General features: G+C 44.2%; 1 protein-coding gene across 2 annotated transcripts in view; it reads left to right on the forward strand.

Moving 5' to 3' along the window:
• Positions 1–8549: 8549 nt before the first annotated feature.
• SLC23A2 (solute carrier family 23 member 2) overlaps positions 8550–23869 on the forward strand; it is a 145100-nt gene continuing 129780 nt past the window's right edge. Inside the window, exon 1 of one of the 2 annotated variants that reach the window (XM_044748853.2) lies at positions 8550–8685. The gene's annotated coding sequence lies outside the window, so the exon portion shown is untranslated. The remainder of the gene's footprint in view (positions 8686–23869) is intronic. The other variant, XM_044748854.2, reaches the window with a different exon arrangement.

The following is a 23869-nucleotide window of genomic DNA, read 5'->3' on the forward strand; positions in this document are numbered from 1 at the left end:
ACTTGTCACAAATATAATTATTTTTTATTTATTTGATGGTTGCCATCCCATGTCTTAGAAGACAAGTCTGCTGAGCACCAGGAGCCCAGCCAGATACTGGGTATACGATGATTTCTCTTCCATCCTCCCATACTCACCGGGATGCAGGCTCACTGGGAGCAGGTCGGGTGAGTTTCTTATCCATCTTTGTGTCTTTGGTGTCTAGCTCCATGCTTGCCAGGTAGCATGTGACAATGAAGAATGTACTAACTTATATCAGATGAGTGAATGGTACAGCCAACAATCTGGGCACAAAAGGACCTAAATTCCAAGTTACCTTACATAACTGGAGACTTATCAAAAACAAAGAGAATGAAATTTAATATAGACAGATTGCAAACACAGTCTAGGGAAAGACTTAGTACCTGATATTATAGCTCAAAACCAACTATGGGCTCAGTCCTACTGCTAGATTAGGCCCCTTGTACTAATACTTTGTATTTGTAAAGGCTATAAAAAACATTTGCAGAAAACACGTTCACAGTAACTATATCATTTAATCCTCACACCACCCCAGGTGGTAGATGGGGCAGACAGAATTATCTCAAGTTTACGTATTAGGAGACCTACATGTAAGTTAGTTAAATGGTTTCCCCAAGGTCACCCAGCAAGGCAGAGGTCTGGCAGGGACCCTGGGCCTTTTCTCCAAGGCTGCAGGAATTACATGACACATTTGTTCTAGGACCAAAGGAATATTCAAAATTAAACCTACACATCCTGCAGTATATACACGCATCTCTGTTTTCTAAAGTGCACATTCCTAGAGACAATAACTTGGTCCAGCTCACCTCCCTGGGCCTAAGTGTCCCAAGGCCCACTCTAAACAGGGGCTTCATCTCTTCTTTCTTCTGGAGATGGATCATGTTATTTAAAATGAGAACAGCCAATTTGTCAAGTATAAATCTGTGAACTGGATTTTTTCCTAAGTCTAATTGTTGGATTTACTTAATTAAAACTTTTTGTAGTATACATGCAGAAAAATGCACATAAGTGTGAAGCTTAATGAAATCTCACCAAGTGAATATGCCCAGATGCCCAGCACCCAGATGAAGACAGAACATGACCAGCTCCTTAGAAGACCCCATGGACCTCTTCTTTGTCATATCCCCCCACAGGGTGACAGCATCCTGAATTCCAACAGTTTGGATGAATTTTGCCTCTTTTCTGCTTTATATAATTACCAATGGATTTTTGTTCTTTTTTACTCCAAAACCCCATGTGTCCACAAGGTTCTAGGTTCAAATGGCTCCTTTATTGAAGACAGCCCCGCTTCTTTACCTTGGCATTTCAGGACTTCTATGTTTTGCCTACAACTCATGCTTCCCTCTTGGCTTCCAATTCTCCAGGAGCCTAGGGGTTAATCCTGAATCTTTCTCTCTCTTCACGTCTCACCTGCCATCAGTGGTCAGGCCCTGTTGGTTCATTCTAACAGCTGAAACCATTGAATACCTTCTGAGCATCTGCTATGTGGCAGGCACTATGTGAAGAGCTGGCGTACAGAGTTTCACAAATCAAGATTTTTGCCCTGGAGGAGCCGAGAATTGGTGAGGCAGGGGAGCAAGACAGAAAAACAAATCATTTCAGCATAATTTCACTCTAAATGCTAAGAACTATGTTGGGGTACACTTACACTGGCCTAGGGGTTCGGGGGAGATTTCCAGGAAAGACCAAGGGGGAGTCTTAAAGGATGAGTAAGAATGATGCAGAGGAAAGGTTAAGATGATCCAGGCAGGAGGAACAGTGAAGCCCCTGAAGGGCTTTTGAGGGGAAAACAGAAACGAACACAGCCACACTTTTCTTGACCCCAACACCTGTGTTTGAAGAGGGTAGGAGGTACAGGAGTCTGAGAAGGAGACAGAAAATCATGGTCAGAGAAGTAGGAGAACCAGTAGGAAATGCAGCCACAAAGCCCGGGGAGAAGATCGTTTCCTGAGAAAACGCAGCACCAGCTGTGCCAAATGCCTCCAGAAAGTTCAGTAAGGTGCATACAGAAAAGATCCCCTAGACTGTGCAATTCAGAGGAAAAGGCTAATTTAGCAGGCGGTTTCAGATGAAAACAGGAACAGAAGCCAGATTGCCAGGGGGTGAAGATAGGAGGGAAGTCAGAACCAGGAGACAGGGACTGAAGCTGAGCTGAGAAGGTGCGAGAGGTGCAAGAAGTGGGGGTGATGCAAGTTTTAGAAAGGACTGGTCAGTGCTGAGATGCAGAGAAGGACACCTGAGGGAGGGAGGTGTCCGAGGGATCTTCAGTCCAGAGACTGAGAGGAGGTGTCCCTCAAGGGTGGGTGGGGCTGTGGAAAAGGGAGGTGGGGCTGAGGGAATGCACCTCTCATGGATGGTCTCCTAGAAGCAGGAAGCAAGTCGGGGGAAATGGATAGACAGGGAATTTGAGGTTATCTGAGGGTAGGGGGTAGGAGAGGTACCTTGTGAAGGACAAATAAAGAGTGGAGGGTTGCCCAGGTGGGAGACCCCACATGCATCATGGCTCAGGGCTTTGCTGCTGACCCGGGCTGGGCTTCAGTTGGGCGAAGTGGGTGTGGGGCTTGGATAGAGAGTGTGGGAGGGCTTGGGAGGGTAGGAGGAAGGGAAGGAGGGAGGCCATGGAGGGGCTGCTGAGTGAGGAGAGTGGGTAGAGGAGGCTGAGGGGCAGGGAACAATGCTTCCTTGAGCACACGTGCAAAAATCCCCGTGCCGGCCAGTTAGTGTTCCTGCCAGAGAGATTCCCAGAACTGGTATTCTGGGTTAAGGGTGTGTGCATTGAAACAGATAGATATTAACAGATAGATTTTTTTTTTTTTGAGGAAGATTAGCCCTGAGCTAACATCTGCTGCCAATCCTCCTCTTCTTGCTGAGGAAGACTGGCCCTGAGCTAACATCCATGCCCATCTTCCTCTACTTTCTATGTGGGACGCCTACCACAGCAATGGCTTGCCCAGCAGTGCCATGTCCGCACCCAGCACCCGAACTGGCGAACCCTGGGCCGCCGAAGCAGAATGTGCGAATTTAACCGCTGCACCACCGGGCTGGCCCCAGGATTCCATTCCTTTTAAAGGTAGAAAAATGTTCCATTGTATGGTTATACCCTAAAATGACATCTTGCCCACCAGGCTTACCACCAGGAGAGACATAGCCATGGGTACCAGAGGTCAGGAAGCAGTATCCTCAGGGTACCAGCAGTGGCTAGGAGTGCAGGTGAGAAATCTGCAAGAAGCCTCACCACACACAACATAAGAAGCTAAGAATGCCCCTCTGGAGGGTGGGGCGTGGTTGTGAGAACACAAGGGTCCAGGCTGTGAGCCGGCAGGACAGAGCTGGCCTGAGGCCTGGAGCGACTCATGCTCAGTGGTTGATCACTACAGAATATGACCTAGTCCCTCTCCGAGGGCTGAGGCCTCTAGCCCCTAAAAAGGGATCAAAATTTAGCCATCAATGTATTATTTGCCACCTACCAGATTAGCAAAGATTAATAACATCCAAGGTTGGTGAGGGCAAAGGGAAATGGACCCTCTCAAAATCTGTGGGAGGGAGTCTAAAGGATCTGCCTTTTTGGAATACGATTTGGGAATATCTATCTGTTTAAGTGCACATTTATCTGTTAAAATCTATCTGTTGGGGCCAGCCCGGTGGCGCAGCGGTTAAGTTCACATGTTCTGCTTCGGCGGCCCAGGGTTCACCAGTTCAGATCCCGGGTGTGGACATGGCACTGCTTGTCAAGTCATGCTGTGGCAGGCGTCCCACATAGAAAGTAGAGGAATTTGGGCATGGATGTTAGCTCAGGGCCAGTCTTCCTCAGCAAAAAGAGGAGGATTGGCAGCAGATGTTAGCTCAGGGCTAATCTTCCTCAAAAAAAAAATTAAATTGAAAAAAAAAGGAATGGAATTCTGATATGTGCTACCACAGGGATGATCCTTGAAAACATGCTAAGTGACAGAAGTCAGACACAAAAGGACAAATATTGTATGATTTCACTTGTACGAGGTATCAAGAATAAGCAATTCATAGGGACAGAAAGTAGAATAGTAGTTACCAGGGGGCCACGGGGAGTTATTGTTTAATGGGTATGGAGTTTCAGTTTGGGAGGATAAAAAGTTCTAGAGACGGATAGAGGTGATGAATGCACTTAACGCCACTGAATTGTACACTTAAAAATGGTTAAAATGGGGGGCCAGGCCCGGGGCCGAGTGGTGAAGTTCGCGCACTCTGCTTCGGTGGCCCAGGGTTTCACTGCTCGGATCCTGGGTGTGAACATGGCACCGATCATTAGGCCATGTTGAGGCAGCATCCAACATGCCACAACTGGAAGGACCCACAACTAGAATATACAACTATGTACTGGGGGAAGTTGGGGAGAAAAAGCAAAAAAAAAAAAAAAAAAGTATTTAAAAAAGAAAAGAAAAGAAAAAAATGGTTAAAATGGTAAATTTTATGTTATGTATATTTTCCCACAATGAGTAAAAGGAATGAAATACTGATACATGCTACATTGTGGTTGAACCTTGAAAACATTACGCTAAATGAAAGAAACCAGGCACAAAGGACCACATATTACATGATTCTATTTATACTAAATCTCCAGAGGAGGAAAATCCATAGAAATAGGGTGTAGATTAGCATTTGCCAGGGCTGCAGGGAGCAGGGAATAGGGGGTCACTGGCTAATTGGTATGAGATCTCTTTTGGGGGTGACGAAAATCTTCTAGAATTAGATGGTGGTGATGGTTGTACAGCTTTGTGACTATACTAAAAATCACTGAATTGCACACTTTCACGTGGCGAATGTTATGGTGTGTGAATCATACGGCAATAAAAACGAAAGAAAGTGTAGAGGCGGGGTGGGGAGAGGGCTGCCTGGGTATTCCATAGAACGCTTACGCCGTCGTTCATTCAGTCATTCCCCAATTGATGGACATTGGGTTGTTTTTCAATTTTTTTTGCTACTTGAAACTATGCTACAATGTAACTCATTAAACATGCAAAAAAAAAATCATTTCAGGCAGGACAGGGGCCTGCCTGGGCATGTCCCAGTGTGAGACTGATTTAGGAAATGTCAGTACCAAACTCCGCCCCCTCCCCCTCCACCTCCCCCCCTCCCCCGTAGAGATGGTGTATGTATGAAACTCTTACCCTTGAGTTGATTTGACCTTGAGATGACTATTGTTTTGCTTTCTTCTATCACTGAAGATCTATTAAAAATTATATTGGTCCTTTATCACCCTGAAGAAACAACCCAAAGTGAGGGGAGTTATGGTTTAGCTCAGGGGTCAGCCAACTAAGACCCACGGCCTGTTTTTTGTACCAACTAAGGACGGTTTTTACGGATGAATATTTGCGATTTGATGACAGGAAACACTAACTTTCAATTAAGCAAAATCTTATTTCTCCCTCCCCCCCAATTCCATTCTTCTCACTAGTAGACCTGTATTACATAAAGATTATATTCAATTATTATCATTATATTTTGAATTTCATCAATAAAAATTTGTGGGAATTTTTTCTCTCTCATTATATAAGTACCTATATAATATCCTTGATTTTGCCCCTTGGCCCACAAAGCCCTGAAACATTCATTATCTGGCCCTTTATAGAAAAAGTTTGCTGAGCTCAGTTCTAGACTCCAGAGAGATATTGGAAATAAATATTGTAAAGCAAAGCACTGTGTGAAGACGGAATAGCCCCAAGCTACAATTATGTCTCAAAAATAACACAGCCTGGAAATGACAGAAATTTCAATCAAATTATCCAGGTCACGAAACGTACTTGATATTTTCCGCTGATTTAGTCCAGAGAAGTTAACGGAGGAGGAAAAAACCCTGTGCGTATCAGCTGTGCCAGGATAGGAAAGTGTTCATGTAGGTTTTGAACTGATGATGATGATAAAAATAATTATATAAAAATAAGGACATTGATTGAACACCTATGTGTTCAATTCACGCACGGAATAAGCACTTTATATGAATGATCTCACTTAACCCTCACAAGAACCCCGTAAGGTTGAAGTCAGGGTCACCCCTGAGATCGACTCCGGTCTGCCAGTAGTAGTACTTTGGTCAGAAAAATAAAGAAGTAGCTGGAGAGTAGACGGTGACGGGCCTTGAAGCCTGTCCTGGGAAAAAGCCTGTATTCTGTTTCTTTTTGCCATGTTATTCTGCAAACCAGGAGGCCCTGAAGGATTTCCAGATGGTCAGTTCTGTGTTTCAGGATGATAACAAGAGTGGGTTTGGGAGATAACTCTTGAGGTCAAGAGGCCAGAGAGAGCTTTTTCAATAGTCCAAGGAAGAACGTGTGAGGGTCTGGGATGGTGAATGCAGAGAAGAGAGTTCCAGACACACTTTCCTGCTGGAACGGACCATGGGTGACAGACTGGACATAAGAGCCGAGGGACAAACAGACTCACAAGAACTGCCCTCAAAGTTTCTGGTGGCAAAATGAGAAAACCCAGATAAGAAACAAGTTTGCGGGAGGAGAATAACGAGTAGTGAAGATGCCGTATTTTAAATTCTTGAATTATATCCACGGCAAGTTGTCTAGGAGACAATTGGAAATGTGTGTCTAGAAGTTCAGAAAGATGTCTGGTCTGGAGAGAGAGATTTGGGAACCATGAGGAGACGCCTGCCATTCAGAGGGGTTCGAGAAGGAGAGAGCAAGGGACAAGACGGAGAGAAGGGAGATGTTAAGGAAAACCAACATCCTAGAATGAGCGTGGACAAATCTTACACCACTGAATGGGAAGGGGGGAGTGTAGGACAGTAAGCAAGACCCAGAGGTACTATTGCCAGAAAAGAAGTCAGTGGAATGCTGCAGAGCCATCAAAGAACAGGACTCTAAATAGGCAGTTGGACTTGGCAATTAGAAGGTCACTGGTGGTGTCTGAAAAAGCAGGGAGTGACATGGCCTGAGGAGTGACTGGGAGGAGGGGGAAGGAAGAGAGGTAGAAAGGAAGGTTGGGGAGGCTGGGACACTGGAAGTTCTTTTAGAATAGAGAAAATCTGTAAATGTCTAGAGAAGAAGATGGAGACACTGAAGAAGCAGCACTTCACTCCCCTTCTTTTATTCGAGCAGATCTCTCCTCTCTGGCTGAGCAGGACGCATGTCGCAGGCCGACCCTCACGCCCGCTCTCTACCCCCGCCCCGGCAAAAACTTGTCTGGAAAATGCTCTCACTGCTGTAGAAGGATGGTGCGGTTGTTAGATGTACAGGGCAGCGGGACTTTTCTCTAGGTGCCGGTCACAGAAGCTTCGCCCTTATTTTCTCCATCTTCAGTGAGGATCGAAACACCTAGCCTTCCAGCATGTACTGAATTTTACAAGCCAACTCTTGTATTTTGAAAATGCAAGTTATTAGAGAAGTAACTAGGATGACACATTACTGATTCTCAAAGATGCAGACCACACCTTCCTTATCCGGTAAAGTTCCCACAGTTGCTGGTCACACCCCTCCCTCCCATTTATATGTGTTGGATATTACAATATCCAGAGCCCCAAACTATGTAAAACAGGCTGAAAACTCTGATGATCAAATGTACTCCTCCGCATGTGAGGTCAGACACAGTCACAATTCTTTAGCTCTCTCAAGAACTGCTTGGGGAACTACTCGGTTATTATTATTAGGTTGTAATAGCAGCCACGACAGTGGTTTCAAGATGGAAGATTCTATGAAACGGTAATTACTAGGTGTTTTTTGGCCATGTGTTCAGATAGTCTTCAGCAGTGGCTGGCTAAGTGTGATCTCCAAACAGCAGCATCAGCATTACCTGGGAACTTGTCAGAAAAGCAAATTCTGGAGCCTCACTCCAGACCCCCGGCCTCAGCAGCCCTGGGGGTGGGGTCCCGTCTTAATGAAGAACTCCACGTGAGGCCGCGATGCACCAAAGATGAGGGCCACGAATTTACAGGCAGCCTTTCTGCTCAGCGGTCCTCACCCCTGGCCATCGCCTGGGGGCTTTTCAGAAATGCAGAATCTCGGGCTGCGGCTCAGAGCCACCGAATTAGAACCCGCGCTTAGGCACGATCCCCGGGGCCTTCGAGTCTGAGAAGCCTCGGTGTGTCTATGGTGTCCAGTAAATTAAAAGACCTGACGGCCTAACTGGAGAAACCGTGACATCGCCTTAAAGCATCCAAGTCACGGAGCCCCGGGCGCCGCAAACTGCTTATCTTCGCGGAGCGATGACAGGGCTCGGTGTCAGGCAGGGTAAAAATGGGGGACCGGGACGGGGAGACTCAGGGCGAGCGCTCTGCGTTCGAGGTGGGTCCCCAGGAGCAGGTGTGACGGGAGGGGACCTGCAGGGGGGCGCTTTCCACGAGGAGAGGGAAATACAAGGGACCTGGAGGGGGCCGCAGGGCACCGCGCGGGGGCAGCCGGGGACCCGGGACGCCTAGCCGAGGGTCGCGGGGTGGGAGGGGGCAGGGCCGCCCTCCCCGGGGCGAGGCCGGCGGGCGGGGGTCGGGGGCGGGGAGGGAGGTGGGCCCAGGCCGGCGCGGGGGCGGGCGGCTCGCCGGCTCCCCGCCCCCGGCCCGCCCCTCGGCGGCGCCATTTTGCAGGCGGCTGTCGCGGGGACCGGAGGCGGCGGCAGCGGCGGCGGCGGCGGCGGCTGGCACTGCGGCGCCGAGCGCTGCAGCGGCAGGACGGGAGCCCGGCGAGCGGCAGCCAGGTGAGAGCCGGGCCGCTGCGCTCCGCGCCCGGCCCGCGGGCCGCACCTGCCCGGCCCGGCCGCGAGGTGCCCGCCGCACCCACGAGGCCGGCCTGGCACGGCCCCCGCGCGCTGTCACCGGCCCCGCGGCGCGGCCTGCGCCCCCCATCCCGGCCCGTTTCCCGGGTCCCCGCGCTCGCCGGCCGCCCGGGCCGCGGGGCCCGTGGATGCCCGGGGACCCCGGGGCGCTCCCCGCTGTCGGCCGCGGGAGCCGCAGCGCGCCGGGGCCCTCAGGCCGCGCCGCGGGGACGCAAGTGGGGTCCCCTCGGGACCGGGCTGGCCGCCGCCGCCTCCCGGGCCCTCGGCCCGCATGTCCTGGGGGCGCTCTCCCCTCGCTCTCCCCGGGCGTGAGCGCGGGCATCCCCGCGCCCCGGAATTCGGGACCATCGAGCAGGGGGGTGCCTTTTACATTTTCTCTTTCTTCTCTCCTACAAAGGCTGCGCCAAGTAATTTTAGAAGCGGCGGCTCCCACCCCAGGGTCCTTCTGTCTGGCTTGTCCCCCGGGGGTCGTGGGTCCCCCTTGTTGCCACCTTGCTGGAAAGAGAAATTGACATTTTCGATTGTGACTACGTTAAGGGCGCAGGATTTCCTCCTTCCTTTGACTCTTGATGTCCCCTTGGATGGGTAGCTGACAGGAACTCGGCCTACAGGCTGAGGGTTTGAAGCATGACTGATGGGAAATTCTCGATTATCAGGGCAAAGGGTAAATGCGGGCAAATGCAGGTGGAAGAAAGTCACCCATGAGGGACTTCTGGGTCTGGGGCATTATTAGCAGTAGCTGCTGCTTTTATTCTTGCAGTGCTGGGAGGAGAGGCGCGGGAAGATGCTGTCTCTGCTGACATTTGGGTCATCCGTGTGCCGAGAAGCCTGGGGATGTGTGAGTTGGCAGACCGGGAGTCCTGAGACAGTGTGGTTGGAGCTGTCATTAATTGGCCATGTGACCTCCCTTGGTCACTTTCTTCCTTTAAAGCCAGAGACTAGAATCAGGGGTGGCTGGAGCCTTTTTATTTTTATGTTTTTGCATTTGAATGCTGCTAGGCTGGACCTCACCATTTCCAGTTGTCTACACCTGACTTTTCACCTTTGCACTTGAGTTTGCCCTCCTGGCCCCTGAAGACATTTGATTCTGGTGAGATTTATAAAGGGCTTTGCAGCTCAAAAATTCTTAATTCTCTGCTGGGTGATGGTTGACTCTATCAGGATCACTGCTGAACCTATCACTCCTGGTCTCTCTTAACTCATCCACGATTTCATAGTTTTTGGGCGCTGGCCTTTTAAAAGGCCTGCAGTGGGTGTGCCCGGTGTAAGCCCTCATGGCACACTTGTTAAAAGGAGGCGAGTGGGTGTGTCCAGCCTGCTGCCTCTTTCACCTGAGAGCTTGAGCATGAGCTGTCTGCTTTCTAGACTCTTTCCTTTGCCAAAATGGCGCGTGCCTTCTTTCTTTGAATACCAGGGCGTTTGTTTTTTGGTTTCTTTGCTCAAAGTGCAGAGTGATTTTTTTTTTCTTTTAAGAAAATAAGTATTTCAAGAGCTTTTCATATTGACAGTTTTTTGTTGCATGGCAGTTGTGTTTTCTGGCTGTGGCACCATTACTTAAGCTGAGTTTTAATGTCTGTTGGGATGTTTCAGAAATGCTTATGGAAGTACCTGGCTAGAACGTCGGAGAGAGTTTTGCTAGGTTTCACGCTTTGCATAGCAAAGTGTAGTGGACTTAGCGTGGCAAAAATGAGGCGTCGTCCCAGGAGCAAGCTCAGGTAGCCTTCCATCCATGAGCCAATCTGCTAATCCAGTGCCAGGTGCTGTCGAACACATCATTGTTGAATAAAACCCAGTGTTTTGCCCTCCAGGAGCCTAAGGTCTGGTTTGCTGGATATCGAAAATCCTGATTAACTCTTAGTATCCTCTTCCGTGTCTCTGAAGGCAAACCTGGGATCAATTTGGGCACTCCTTTCTGGCACCAGTGGTAGCTTGAGGAATTTTCCCATTTTGGTTAAGAGAATTAAAAGTCAGCAGGCATAATTTGCAATTATATAGTGCTTTGTACTAGTAAATGAAAGCTTTTTAAAAACGTGTTTAATCCTCTTAGGCTTTTTTAATTTAAACATTTTACAGTCCTTCCTTGACCCATTTGCCAGCGTCGCCTATAAAACTCCCAGCACACAAGTCGGTTCCCAACGCCTGGTAACCTCATTAATTCATTTTCCCTCCCTGCTGCTCTTCCAGTTATATTCTCCTCCGAGGGCTGCTGTGTCTGGGCTTTCTTTTATTCTTTTGCTAGGGAACATTCCTGCTCCAGGTTGAGCTGTGCGTTACTGCTGCGGGGTTTAAACGAGCCCTTTGTGGCGCTCTCTTCCTCCTCTCCCTGGCATGGCTATTTCTAGCCTGTGATTTGGTCGCAGGGTCTCGGGTGTTGGCTCTCCAATTATTGAGGTCTGCTTGCAGCTTATGCTTTTCATAGGCCTTTCACACCTTTAATACATTTGTTGAGAGGCTACTGATGCCACGTGGAGATTCCCTGCCCATATGGAGCTCACACTCCAGTGGAGGGGAGGCAGACAATGAGACTTCACACTCTGAAGAAGAATCCGGTGGGATCGGGGGTATTAAGTGTTGGGATGGGAGCTGACATTCTAGGAAGGGTGGGACGGGAGGGCCTGAGTCATCTTTGAGTGAAAATGTGAAGGAAGTGGATCATGTGGGTATCTGGGGGAAGAGCATTCCCGGTGGAGGAAACAGCAGCTGCAAAGGGCCTGAGGCAGCAGAGGGAGAGAATTTGGTTTTGAGGTCACAGAGACAATGAGAGTTGGATCATGTTAGGCTGTGCGGCACCTAGGAAGGCCTGTAGATTTTACTTTGAGGGGAGTGGGAGCCATTGGAGGATTTTGAGTAGAGGAGGGACACGGACTGACTTCGCTTTGAATGGGGACGAGCTGGCTGTTGCTGTGTGAGAACAGACTGAAGGCAGGGAGGACAGGATTGGGCTGCAGGGCAACCAGCTAGTGCAGGGCTGAGGACCCTGGGTCAGTCCGGGAGATGCAGGGGAGTGGTAAGCAGTGGTCTCATTGTGAAGTGGGGCTGAGGAGATTGCTGATGGACTAGATGTGGGAGGTGAGAAAGAGAGTTGAGGGCCGTACTGAGGTTTCTGGCCTGAGCACCGAGCATGAAATTGGCCGTGAACTGAGACGCCCAAGGAGCCGTATAGGTCATGTTAAGTTGCTATGATGCAGTGGCGAAGGAGGGAGTGGATGTTTTGGGGAAGATCCTTCTCTATGGAAATGTAAATCTTCTTGGGAACTTCTCATTGTCCTTTGCTTTATTTCTCTCCTCTGACCTCAGGTCTAGGTGGCCCCTAAGGCCCTCTGTGAATATTTACCCCATGAAGGAGAGGTCCATCGATTCATTCATTCATTAACCATTTCTTGCACTACTTCATTTTGCGTGTTATGCGAGCCTAGAATCTAAAGAGAGAAATCTGGATTTGTCAGAAATGCCCCTTGACAAGTCCCTAAGTCCCAGAAAGTGTGGCAGACATGATTTGCATATACCGAATGCCTAGGTATTCGGGTGTAATGAGTGAGGGAACGCACAGCTTATAATTTCAGGGAGGATCTCGTTCAGGACTTAAGACAAGCGTTCGCACTGCCCGGAACGTCTCAGCAACTGTAGATCGCAGCTCGAAGCCTCTTCCTCCTCTTCCTGTTAGCCACTGTCTTGACTCAAATTCTTCCTTATTCATTGTTTCTCTGCAGCCTCGATGAGTCCTTCAGGTTTGTCCTTCAGCGAGAAGGTCAGGGTTGCCTTGGGCCTCTGCTTGCCCGGCTGCCCCAAGCCGTGGCTCTCTCTGGTCCATGGTGGGGAAAGCCTTCTTCATTCACAGGTTCTTTCCATACATTTCCCTCCCAAAGCAGGTGATCCTTCAGGCCTCCTTGTGTCAGCTGCCCTGGGGCATCTCAGTGAGTACCCGGCTCACCCGGCTCAGTGGCCACCTCTCTCATTGACATGTCTGTGATCTTACAGAGTTCAATCCCCTCATCTTTAAGTTGCATGAGAGAGCAGTTTGAAAGATGCTCTTCTCTCCAGGAGGGTCTCCAAACAGTAGAGGGGACCCAAGAAAGACTAGACAGTGAGCCCCATGTGTTAGCCAGTGCAATAATGGTGGCACCCACGGGCATCAGTTTTGTGCTGGGCACTTCAGGTCATTGTTGTTAGTCCTAACAACTGGTGGGCAAGGTGGTTCTGGTCTGCATTTTATCGATGAAGGAACTGGGGCTTGGTTAACTTCTCTAAGTTAACTCTTGGGTCTTTTTTTTTTTTTGAGGACGATTAGCCCTGAGCTAACATCTGCCGCCAATCCTCCTCTTTTTGCTGAGGACGACTGGCCCTGAGCTAACATCCATGCCCATCTTCCTCTACTTTCTATGCGGGACGCCTACCACAGCATGGTGTGCCTAAGCGGTGCCATGTCCGCACCTGGGATCCAAACCTGCGAACCCCGGGCCGCCGAAGTGGAACGTGCAAACTTAACTGCTGCGCCACAGGGCCAGCCCCCTGCGTTTCTAACAAGTTCTCAGGTGATGAGTATGCTGCTGGGGGAGGAACCACCAGCACCTGGTTTGTAAATCATTTTATTGGAACACAGCCATGTCAGAGACTGAATGACCTGCAAGCCTGAAATCTTTGCTCTCTGGCCCTTTATAGAGAAAGTGTGCTTCCCCATAATATATATGTGATCAGTGCTGAGCATTTTCTATTGAGTTCATATTTTATTCTCAAGAGCTCTTTTATATGTTAAGACATTGCTTAACAAATTAGCCCACAAAAGTATGGTATGGGGGAATAGATGCCTATTTTGAAGTGTTAGGGAGTATAACTAACATGACACTTCTTTTAAGTCTTTTGTTTTTTCTAAAAGTAATCTGAATTTTTTATTCCAGAAGCATCAGTGTTTGGTTTAATATGAAACATTTTTCCTCCTTAATCTTTGAATAAAGCTGATGCTACTAAATATGTTGTATTTAATCCTGCTTTCACTGTGTTTGAGAAATACGCTACTGAGATTTGCAGTTTTTGGTCATAAGTTTCAAATATTTGTTCTATGCTTTGAATTCAAATCGTCAATCTTTTTCTTTCCCCTGTCTTCTCTACCCCAAGATTTTATAAATATTCACTTATATTTTCTCTTAGTTTTTTTTTATATTTAGCTATAATTAATGCAATATTTGTATTGGAGTGTGGTATGAAGATTATTTTTTCCTTTACACTTACTCCAGCACCATTTATTCATTAATTTATCCTTTTCTTATTAATGTAAAAATAGCACCATAATCATATGCTGAATCTTTAGATCTGTCATAGGACTTATTCTTTTATTCCATTCCTTTGCCATGACCTTGCTGTTTTCATCATTATAATCACTTTATAGTAGGATTTTAAAATCTGGTATTGCCTATGCTCAATTTTTTTTCCAGTATTTTTCAATTTAAGGTTTCAAAATATATATATATATATATATATATTTTTTTTTTGGTGAGGAAGATTGTTGCTGAGCTAACATCTGTGCCAGTCTTCCTCTATTTTGTATGTGGATGCCACCACAGCATGGCTTGGTGAGCGGTGTGTAGGTCCGTGCCTGGGATCTGAACTGCGAACCCTGGGCCGCCGAAGCGGAGCATGAACTTAACCACTCGGCCACGAAGCCGACCCGTATGCAGATCTTTTATAGCTGTCATTTTTATAGTCTTTCTTAAGATAGGGGCTGTAGATTTCTTGTTTATTGCTCTTTATTTTTAAATGTTTGCTATTTAGAATGAGGTGATTTCCCCCTTGTTCCTCCCTTCTGCCCACATAGACTGTTTCCTAACTGGTGCAGAGCATATATCTACGTGCAGTCTATTTGTCTTATAACTGACCACATGTATTATTCAGGGTAGTTAATGCCAGCCAAACCTGTGTCCTAACAAAGTAAACATTTCTTTCTCACGTTTTTCTGGGTGGTTCTCCCCTAAGTGGTGAGTTGAGGAACTAGGTTCTTTCCATCATATAGCACAACTGACTTCAAAATGTGGCCTCTAAATTTAAGTGGTGAGTTGAGGAACTAGGTTCTTTCCATCATATAGCACAACTGACTTCAAAATGTGGCCTCTAAATTTAAGTGGTGAGTTGAGGAACTAGGTTCTTTCCATCATATAGCACAGCTGACTTCAAAATGTGGCCTCTAAATTTGCCGTGGAATTTTGTGCATGGAAGATTTTATTATGGGCCAAGCTTGGAAATAAGTGGTATTTTCTGCCACAGTCTCTTGGCCATGTGGTAGATGCCAGGGGGCTGGGAAACAGAGTTGTTTTGAGTGTCCGTGAGGAAAATGGACTAGCCCTGTGTCTGCTGTGGTCCTACCTAACCAGACTCTGTTACTCTTTTTTTCAACTGGTTCTCTTGAGTTTCTTGGGTATGCAATCACAATAGCTGCAAATGACCATTTTGGTTTTTTTCTTCTTACAGTTAATACATTTCTTTTTCTTAATAAATCGTAGAGTACTTACAGAACAGGTTTAAATGTCGTAGTGGGCCTTATTCTCAGTTTTTATTGAAATGCAGTATTACGTATAATCTTTATTAATATTGAAGTGTCCTATTTTCAATGTCTTTTCCACTAAATTAACATATCACACATGGTGTTTTTGAATGAACAAAGTTTGTCACCTTGACGTTGACCTTGAGATTTTGTGTAGCACAGAAATTCTTGGTGGACTCTGTCCCTGTTATTGTGGTAATTCTCCAAAGAAGTTCCGTTTCCCTGCTGATTTGAGGATGACCTCAAATTTCTTGCCAGGAGGAATTATGAGAGTTCTGTCTCTCCTTCTGCCTCATCCCAAGGGCTTCTATTTTCTAGCCATGCCGCCCTGTTGTGCGGCTGCTGGCGTCTTTTGTGTCAGGGCTTCTGACCTCCAGTCTTTGAAAATGTTCTCCCACAGAGAAGTTTTGTGGGTTCTTGTTTCTCTTCCTTTATTCTTTCGTCCCTGTGAAGATAAACTGAATATGCCAGCAATACCGATTTTCCTTTTCTGCTGAAGTTCTCCTTTTTGGTCCTGCTTCTTGACCCCCAGTGTGATTTTGGGGCCTGCATTTCCAGGCTGCCCATCCAGCAGCCTGCGTCTGCCCCCACGCTGGATGATTGGTGTGGAGCGCGGTGTTTGCACCTTCCCCCTCTTCGCTTCCCTGTGGGATCTCCTGTAGAGCCGGCCAGAGGGGCCCTGAATGCCAGGGGAGTGGAGGCTCAGAAGCCCTGGGAGTACGTGCGGTAGGAAATCTTGTTTCTTCGCTTGACCAGTAAGAACAGACACGGGTCCACTTCACTTTTTCTGGTGTTTAGTTCAGTGCTGAGGGTAGTGCTCTAAAGTGGCTTCAACTTTGTTTTCCACTCTGAGATCCCGTACTCATTGTTGTGTTTCTTGAATAGGTGTCAGTCAACTTCTAAAGTATATTTCCCAGACTTTGTTTTGACGGACTCACTTTTCATTGATATACATACGTCAGAGTGTGCGTGCATGTGTCTCAAAAAAAGCTTTCACAAAACCACATGTGACCTTATGTGCTGTGTATTCTGATACTTTCTATTCCTATTTTATGAAAAAAAAAATTAGTTGTGATGCCCTAACTTGACTTTTGTGATCTAGTTGTGAAATAACGTAGCTCCGCAGTGAGGCCTTCGAGTTGGAGAACTTGTTTCTCCCCACTGTCACATGGGAAAGGAACCACGTGAGGTTCTGTGGGAACGACGGGGGAGGAGCTCGACACAGAGTAACCTTAAAAAAAAGGCTTTATTGAGATATAATTAACATACCATAAAAGCCACCCTTTTTACGCTTGAGTTGTCTTTAGTGTACTCACTGAGTTGTGTTGGAACCATCACCTCCAACTTCAGAACATTATCATCACCCTGAAATGAAACCCCATACCTAGTGGCGGTCACTCCCTCTTTTCCGCTCCCCTGCAGCCTCTGGCACCCACTCACTTACATGGATTTCCTTTATCTGGACATTTCCTATAAATGGAATCATACCATATGTGGTCTTTTGTGATTGGCTTTTTACTTAGCATAATGTGTTTATGATTTATCGTAAAATCATTAAACATCATTAAAAATGATGTTTGATGATTTATTTATGTTGTAACATGTATCACTACCACATTTTATTTATCCACTAACCAGGTGATGGCCACTGGGGTTGTTATACATTTTAGCTATTATGAATTATGTTGTGAACGTTCGTGTACACGTTTTTATGTGATCGTTTTCAGTTCTCTTGGGTAAATATCACGAAGTGGAATTACTGGGTCATTTGGCAGTTTTATGTTTAACATTTTGAGTAACTGCCAGACTTTTCCAAAGTGGGTGTATCAGCAACATATGATGGTTCCAATTTCTCCACATCCTCGCCAACACGTGATTGTCTTTTTGATATAGCTGTTCTAGTGGGTATGAAGTGGTATCTCATTGTGGTTTTTATTTGCATTTCCCTAATGACTAACGAAGTGGAGTATGTTTTTAATTGTTTATTGGCCATTTGTATGTCTTCTTTGGAGAAAGGTCTACTCAAATCCTTTGCCTCTTTTTAAATTGGGTTATTGTCTTTTTATTGCTGATTTGTAAGATTTCTGTATGTAGTCTACATACCAGTTTCTTATCGAATATATAGTTTGTGAATAATTTTTTCCATTTTATGGGGTTGTCTTTTCACTTTCTTTCTGATATCCTTTGAAACAGAAAAGTTTTTAATTTTGATGAAGTCCCATTTATCAATTATTTTTGTTGTTGCTTGTGCTTTTGCGCTCATATCCAAGAAAACATTGCCTAAAGCCAAGGTCACAAAGATTTACCCTTGTGTTTTCCTCTAAGAGTTTTATAGTTTTATCTCTTAGATTTAGGTCTCTGATTCATTTTGAGTTTATTTTTGTATGCGGTGTGAGGTAGGGGTCCAACTTCATTCCTTTACATATGGATTTCCCGTTGTCTCAGCATAATTTGTTGAAAAGACTATTCTTTCCCCCATTGAATTGTCCTGGCACCCTTGTTGACGATCACCTGACCAGAATGACCAAGTTTATTTCTGGATTCTCGCTTCTTTTCCCATTGATTTATCTGTCTATCCTTATATCAGTATTACACTGTCTTAATTACTGTAGCTTTGTGTTAAGTTTTGAAATTGAAAAGTGTGAGTCCTTCAGTTTTGTTCTTTTTCAAGATTACTTTGGCTGTTTTGAGTCCTTTGCATTTCCATTTGAATTTTAGGATGAGTTTGTCAGTTTCTGCCAGAAAGGCAGATGGGATTTTGATAGTGATTGCTTTGAATCTATAGATCAATCTGGGTAGTATTGCCAAGAGTTACATATTTTTAACTGAAAAATTTTAGGAGACAATATTTATCTGCACTAGGAGCAATGCATTCTGACATTCTAGCCCACTCTAGCTTGCCTCATTCCATTCTTTTTTTTTTTTTAATTAAAAAAATTCCTGGGCCCCAGCCCACTCAGTTGACTTCTCCTCACTCTCATGAGCTCGTTATCTATTGTTAGAAAGACGTGCTTCAAGGCAGTGGTCCTCAACCTTGACAGCAAATTGGAATCATCTTGGGAACTTTAATAAACTACTTGCTGGTCTCATCCCAGAGATGGTGCAGTTGATCAGGAGTACAGCCTGAGGGTCAGGGTTTCAAAAAAAAAAAAATCCCCCAGGTGATTCCAGTGTGCAGCCAGGGTCAAGAGCCATTGCTCTAAGTGAACTAAAATCCAGATATTTACCGATTTTAAAGCCTTTGCATAGTTGACTGAACATAGTATGGGACGGAAATGTACATACTGCTTGCTGTAGATCCTCGTGGAGAAGCATCAGGTCACATTGGTGAAGAATGTACATACTGCTTGCTGTAGATCCTCGTGGAGAAGCATCAGGTCACATTGGTGAAGAATGCGTTAGAGAAGTCTGTTTATGCACTTTCTCTTAATTTAATATGATCACTGACATTGTTCTCCTGAGAAATTAAATGATTTTGCTGTTGACTTCCTCCTGGGTGTCTGTAGTTGTCCCTTGTCTGTATAGAGAGCAAGGATAGAGCAGAGTCCCTGGAGAATATCTGTCATTTCTTAGGAGTTTGTGTGTCTTTTGCCTTCTTGCCGTAGGAAATGGAATGATTTGAGAAGAATATGCAGGAAATTCATAGCTATTTTAGGGATTGTCGTGTAAAGAACAGTGAAGGTACTGGTTAGAATTACTATTGAAGTACATGAAGCTATTGGTGAGAATTAAGATCAGAATTACTAGAGAAATATCTAGAAGTGGGACAGGTCTTAGAATATTAAGGAGTATTAGGATTGTGGTAAAAACTCTTACACATAAAGTAGCTTCTTTTACTCAATATTGTTTTTTCTAGTTTATTTGAAGGGAAAATTTCTGTGTTTGTGTGTATGTATACATGCACACATATATGTATATGTGCATTTGCTTCAAAATATAACCCTATGTTTTTACTTAGGCGTATCTTAGGCATATAACTGAATCATTAAATAACCCTTTAAAACATGATTTTTAACAGCTCATTTGTGCTGAATGCATCATGTTTTAGTTGACAAATCCTTCTATTGTTGGGCCTTTAGCTTGTGAGCTGGTTTTTGCTGTGGTGAGTATAGCACAATAATGAACAGCCTTGTATGGAAATCGATGGGCATTTTTCTATTTCTTTAGGCTCCATTTTTGGAAGGGGCATATTTGCATTTTTAAGGCCTTGACACTTACATGGCATACATGCCAGATACTGCAGCCAGGTTAATGGGCTTCTTCCTATATTTAAACTTTTTTCTTTGCTTTCTTTTTAAACCAATTTGGGTGAAGAATAGAATCATCATGTTTAGTTTGCTTTTTTTTGATAACTAGTAAGTTTGAACACTTTTAATGAGTTTTTTGGCCGTTTATATTTTCTTTGACTTATTCATTTCCTTTACCAATTTTTCTGGTTTCGTGTTTGTCTTTTTCCTGGTGATTTATAGCGGTGCTTTTTATATCCAAGATATTAGCACTTTAATAAATGTTACAAATATTTTTCCCATTTTGTCTTGTAATTTTATTTTAAGATGTATTTGAGAAGTTTTATTTGTAGATCGTATTTCTTGGTTTAGTTTTCAAAATAAAAATCTCAGTTTTCAAACTTTAAAGTTTCAAAGGAAGCATTTTGCTTTTTTTTCATTTTATTTTTTTTATTGTGGTAACATTGGTGTATAACATTATATAAATTTCAGGTGTACATCATTATATTTCCATTTCTGTGTAGATTACATCGTATTCATCACCCAAAGACTAATTACCATCCAGGGAACCATTTTTCTTAAAGATAAATAAAAATCTATCAGAATGTGATTTAGTTTAAAATATTTTTTAGATTTCAAATCTGCTTTGCCTGTTAGAGTATGATAAGAATAATCAGCTGAACTAAAAAAGATAAAATTTGAACGTGAAGATTTTCAACATCTAGGTCCCAGTAAATGAGAACTTGACGTGGGATTTCCTGAAAGTTGGGTACTCTTATTTTAAACAGTCCGAAAGGAGAGCCAGGTGTCATTTACAAGCTTTTCCCTCCAGTTTCGAGTTCTGATGCTTTTGGTGTTTAGTGCTTCCCTCTGTGCACATGTGGTGGCGATTTTGGGCTGATGGAGCTCTTGTGCCTTAATTCCTTACTTTTGCTTCAGTGCTATTAAAAAATAAGATTTGAGACTTTTGCTCCATACTTCCATAATAGCCTTGCATGACTTTTCTAATTATATTCTTTAGGCTTTTTCCAAAAAATGGGCTTCCCTTCGTATTCCAGGTCTCTGGAAACACTTGTCCTAACTAGATTTTAGGTCTTGTTAGTCTTGTTAACTCCTTAAAGTTGTGGATGGGAATTTAGTCATGCGTGTAGCACGCACAGGGAGCAGGCACCAAGCGCCCTCTGCGCATATCCTGGCGTTATTTTCCTCTTGACAGTTTCTGGTGAGCAATGAATCCCGTCTGGGTTCTGGTTCTCCTGCTGCTTCCAGTTGGGTTTGTCTCTGCTTCCCCTCGGTGCCCCCCACTGCCATCGGAGGGTGGGGCTTTGGGATTTCTGAGCCCTTTGTGTTCATTGTTTCATTGTCCCACGCAGTTTTATCAAGCACCCTCTTTGGCTGAGTGGTGGGTCAGACACTGGGGCACAGCTAGCGGGAAACAGCCCGCCTGGGACTCCCTCATGACCGTTTCCAGGTCTTTCCTGGTTCTGAGTTCAGAATTCTGACCCTGAGTCACATTAATCAGATTATGATCTAATCTTGATCACTCCTAGACATTTTGGAAAGGCTTTAGGGTTAGCGTACGTAAAATAGGCTTTTCACCTTGAACTCGACACTGCTTATTCACAGGCTAAGGCAGAGTTTAAGGAGAAAATGGAACTGTTTGTGTTAGCCGAGTTTGACATATTACCACCAATTGCCGTTGGGCTGCGTTTTTAACTGGGTTGTTTTGCCAGGAATATAAATCAGGCATTACTCCTCAGATCCTCAGGTAACTGGGAAGACTGTCGAAGCCCCCGTTTTTCTTGAATTAAGTGTTTATTGCTTGATTTGTAATATGGGATTAGGTATGTTAAGTGAAGGAAAGGCTTTTAAAATTTTTTTGAAAGACAGTTGCAACTTAAGCATGTGGGCAAAATTACTTTTAGTGACTTGTTTTGCATATGTATTTATGAACTTTAAACTTTTTCTAATCACAAATATTATGCATGTTCATTAGTAATGTGTAAAACAGAAAAGCATAAAGAAATAAGATACCCAGGGGGAATCACCGTTAATATTTAGGTCAGCATCTAGGCTGCCTAACTTGCCAAATAATTGTAGCTTTTATATAAAAATGGAGATGTTCTATTTTTTTTCCCCCACTTGGTAAGAGATCATGACTGTTTCCCCATGTTATCAGATAGTATACTATAGAATGACTTGGTGGTATTTTATTATGAAGTATTTTTCTGTCGTAATTTAGTTAGCCAGTCCTTAAATATTGGACATTTACTTGTTCTATGATTAGAATGAATGTAATTATACTCATCTAGTTATTTTCCTCGAACAATGGTTTTATTGCATATGCGTTTTTAAAGGGATGGCTGTTAAACGTTTTAAAATGATTTTGACCCAAAATATCTGGCTAAAAATCATGGCAGATATTTCTCTGATCTTGGAATGGGGAGGGACTTTCTCATCACGAAAATATTAGAAGAAATTGCAAACAGATACTAGATTTGACTCAGAGATTAAAAATGTATCCTTTATTTCGAGTCGCATAAACAGAGTGGAAAAAAGCAGTCATTTACTTTTTCTGGGGAAAATGTTTGCAACATGATAAAGGGTTAATGTCTTTATAAGGAGCTCTTACAAATGAATAAGAAAAAAATAAACGTAGTGAAAAAATGGATAAAAGGTACTCACAGTTCGTAAGAGAACTGTAGACGCACGGATCAAAGAAGTCAAGAATTGAAACCAGATGTCATTCTTCGCATGTCATATTTGCAAAAGTTAAAAAAGAATCTAGGAATGGCAAGTAAGGTTAACATACAGTTTTCTTTTCTTTTGCTTTTTTTTGTTAGCTTGTCAGTTTCCCCAGAAGGAATTGGGAGAGTTTCCCATTTCCCATTTCTTACTGGGAAGGTTAAGAAATAACTAGCCTGTGAACTAGTCTGAGCCTGGCACTTTTTTTGAGGACAGTTCTTCGCTTTTGTAGTTTCCTCTATTTGTTTATTATTTGGTTTTCAAAAAATAGTTTTCCTAAAAAACTTGTCCACTTCATCAAGATTTTCAGGTACATATGTGTACTGCTTTTGGAAGTCCTTTCAAAAATACGAACTAAATGTTAAAGCGGGAATAGTCCGTAGTGTTTTGTGTTTGCCCTTGTTTTCAGAAGATCTTCTTTGTCATATTCAGCAGGTGTCATTTGAATTTTTATTGAAGAGGTTTTTGCTTTTTAACTCAGGAGTAGGTGTTTTGTCAGCCTCTTTGGCATCTACTGAATTGATGCAATGATTCGGCTGCTCAAAGTTTCCGGCCGGTGGATGGTATTGGCCTTGGGGTTACATCCTTCCTGCTTCTGAAGCGTTAACATCCATTTTTAAGGAAATGGTAAAATACAAAGATGACACTTCTATATTTCCCCTAAAACTTTTTGGCGAATGTGTTTTCTCTCTGACATCGAAGTCTGGAAGTCAAGGCATATAGTACTTTGGCAAACTCCAGTTAAGAAACAAGAGCAGCACTGTGAACATTTTCTTGTGAGTTCTGAGTGGCCTTTATTGGGGAAAGTCAGGTGGCGTGTCATTGTGCTCTAAGTGACATTTCCTCTGAATTACTCACTGGGGCCTGGGCTTTGATCTCAGCCCTGTAGCCTTGTGTGCAAAGGGCCGGTTTTCATGTTTCCAGAATCTGGGAGAACTTAAGGAGGGGAGGGGTGTTCTGCTGGCGCTGTGACACAAGTTCAAGGATGCTCACTGATAACTCAGTCTTGTTTTTGTTGAGTGGCTCCTCCTGCTTCGTTCCTTTCTCAGAGATTCCCTTCTCCAAAATACATGTGTGTTTTTCCAGTATTAGAACTTCTGACCCAGTTCTGTGTTTTGGTTTCCGATAGCTGTTCAGTGGAGTAGAAAGCTGGTCCTTCCAAGTACTCGTCTTACCGATCAGCTTAAAAAAATACTTGCCAAAAATAAATCTTCATGGGTACCTTCACTTGCCCTTTCAGAGTTTTTCTGATTTGTAGCTAACATGACGTTTTGTTAATTTGCAGCTTTGCCCTCATGGACCTTTTTTTTAATTAATATTTTTTAGCTCTTTAAAGGTTTTACCAAAGAAGCATAAGCATGTTGGAAAATAATTCTAACTTGTCAGAATTGTATAAAGCAAATTTTGAAAGTCACACCACCTCTTTACCCCCTACACTTCGAGGTGGCTTGATGTTTATCCTTTCTAACCCTTTGTGGTACCCACAAATATGTACTGTATAATTATACTTTTAATAAAAGTGGGATTATACTGTCCATATTGTGCAACTTGCATTTTTCAAAGAACAGTAAATATTATTACAGTTTATTTAACTGAAAATAAG

Source organism: Equus asinus, chromosome 15 (assembly GCF_041296235.1).
Source record: "Equus asinus isolate D_3611 breed Donkey chromosome 15, EquAss-T2T_v2, whole genome shotgun sequence".
NCBI classification, from domain to species: Eukaryota; Metazoa; Chordata; class Mammalia; order Perissodactyla; family Equidae; genus Equus; species Equus asinus.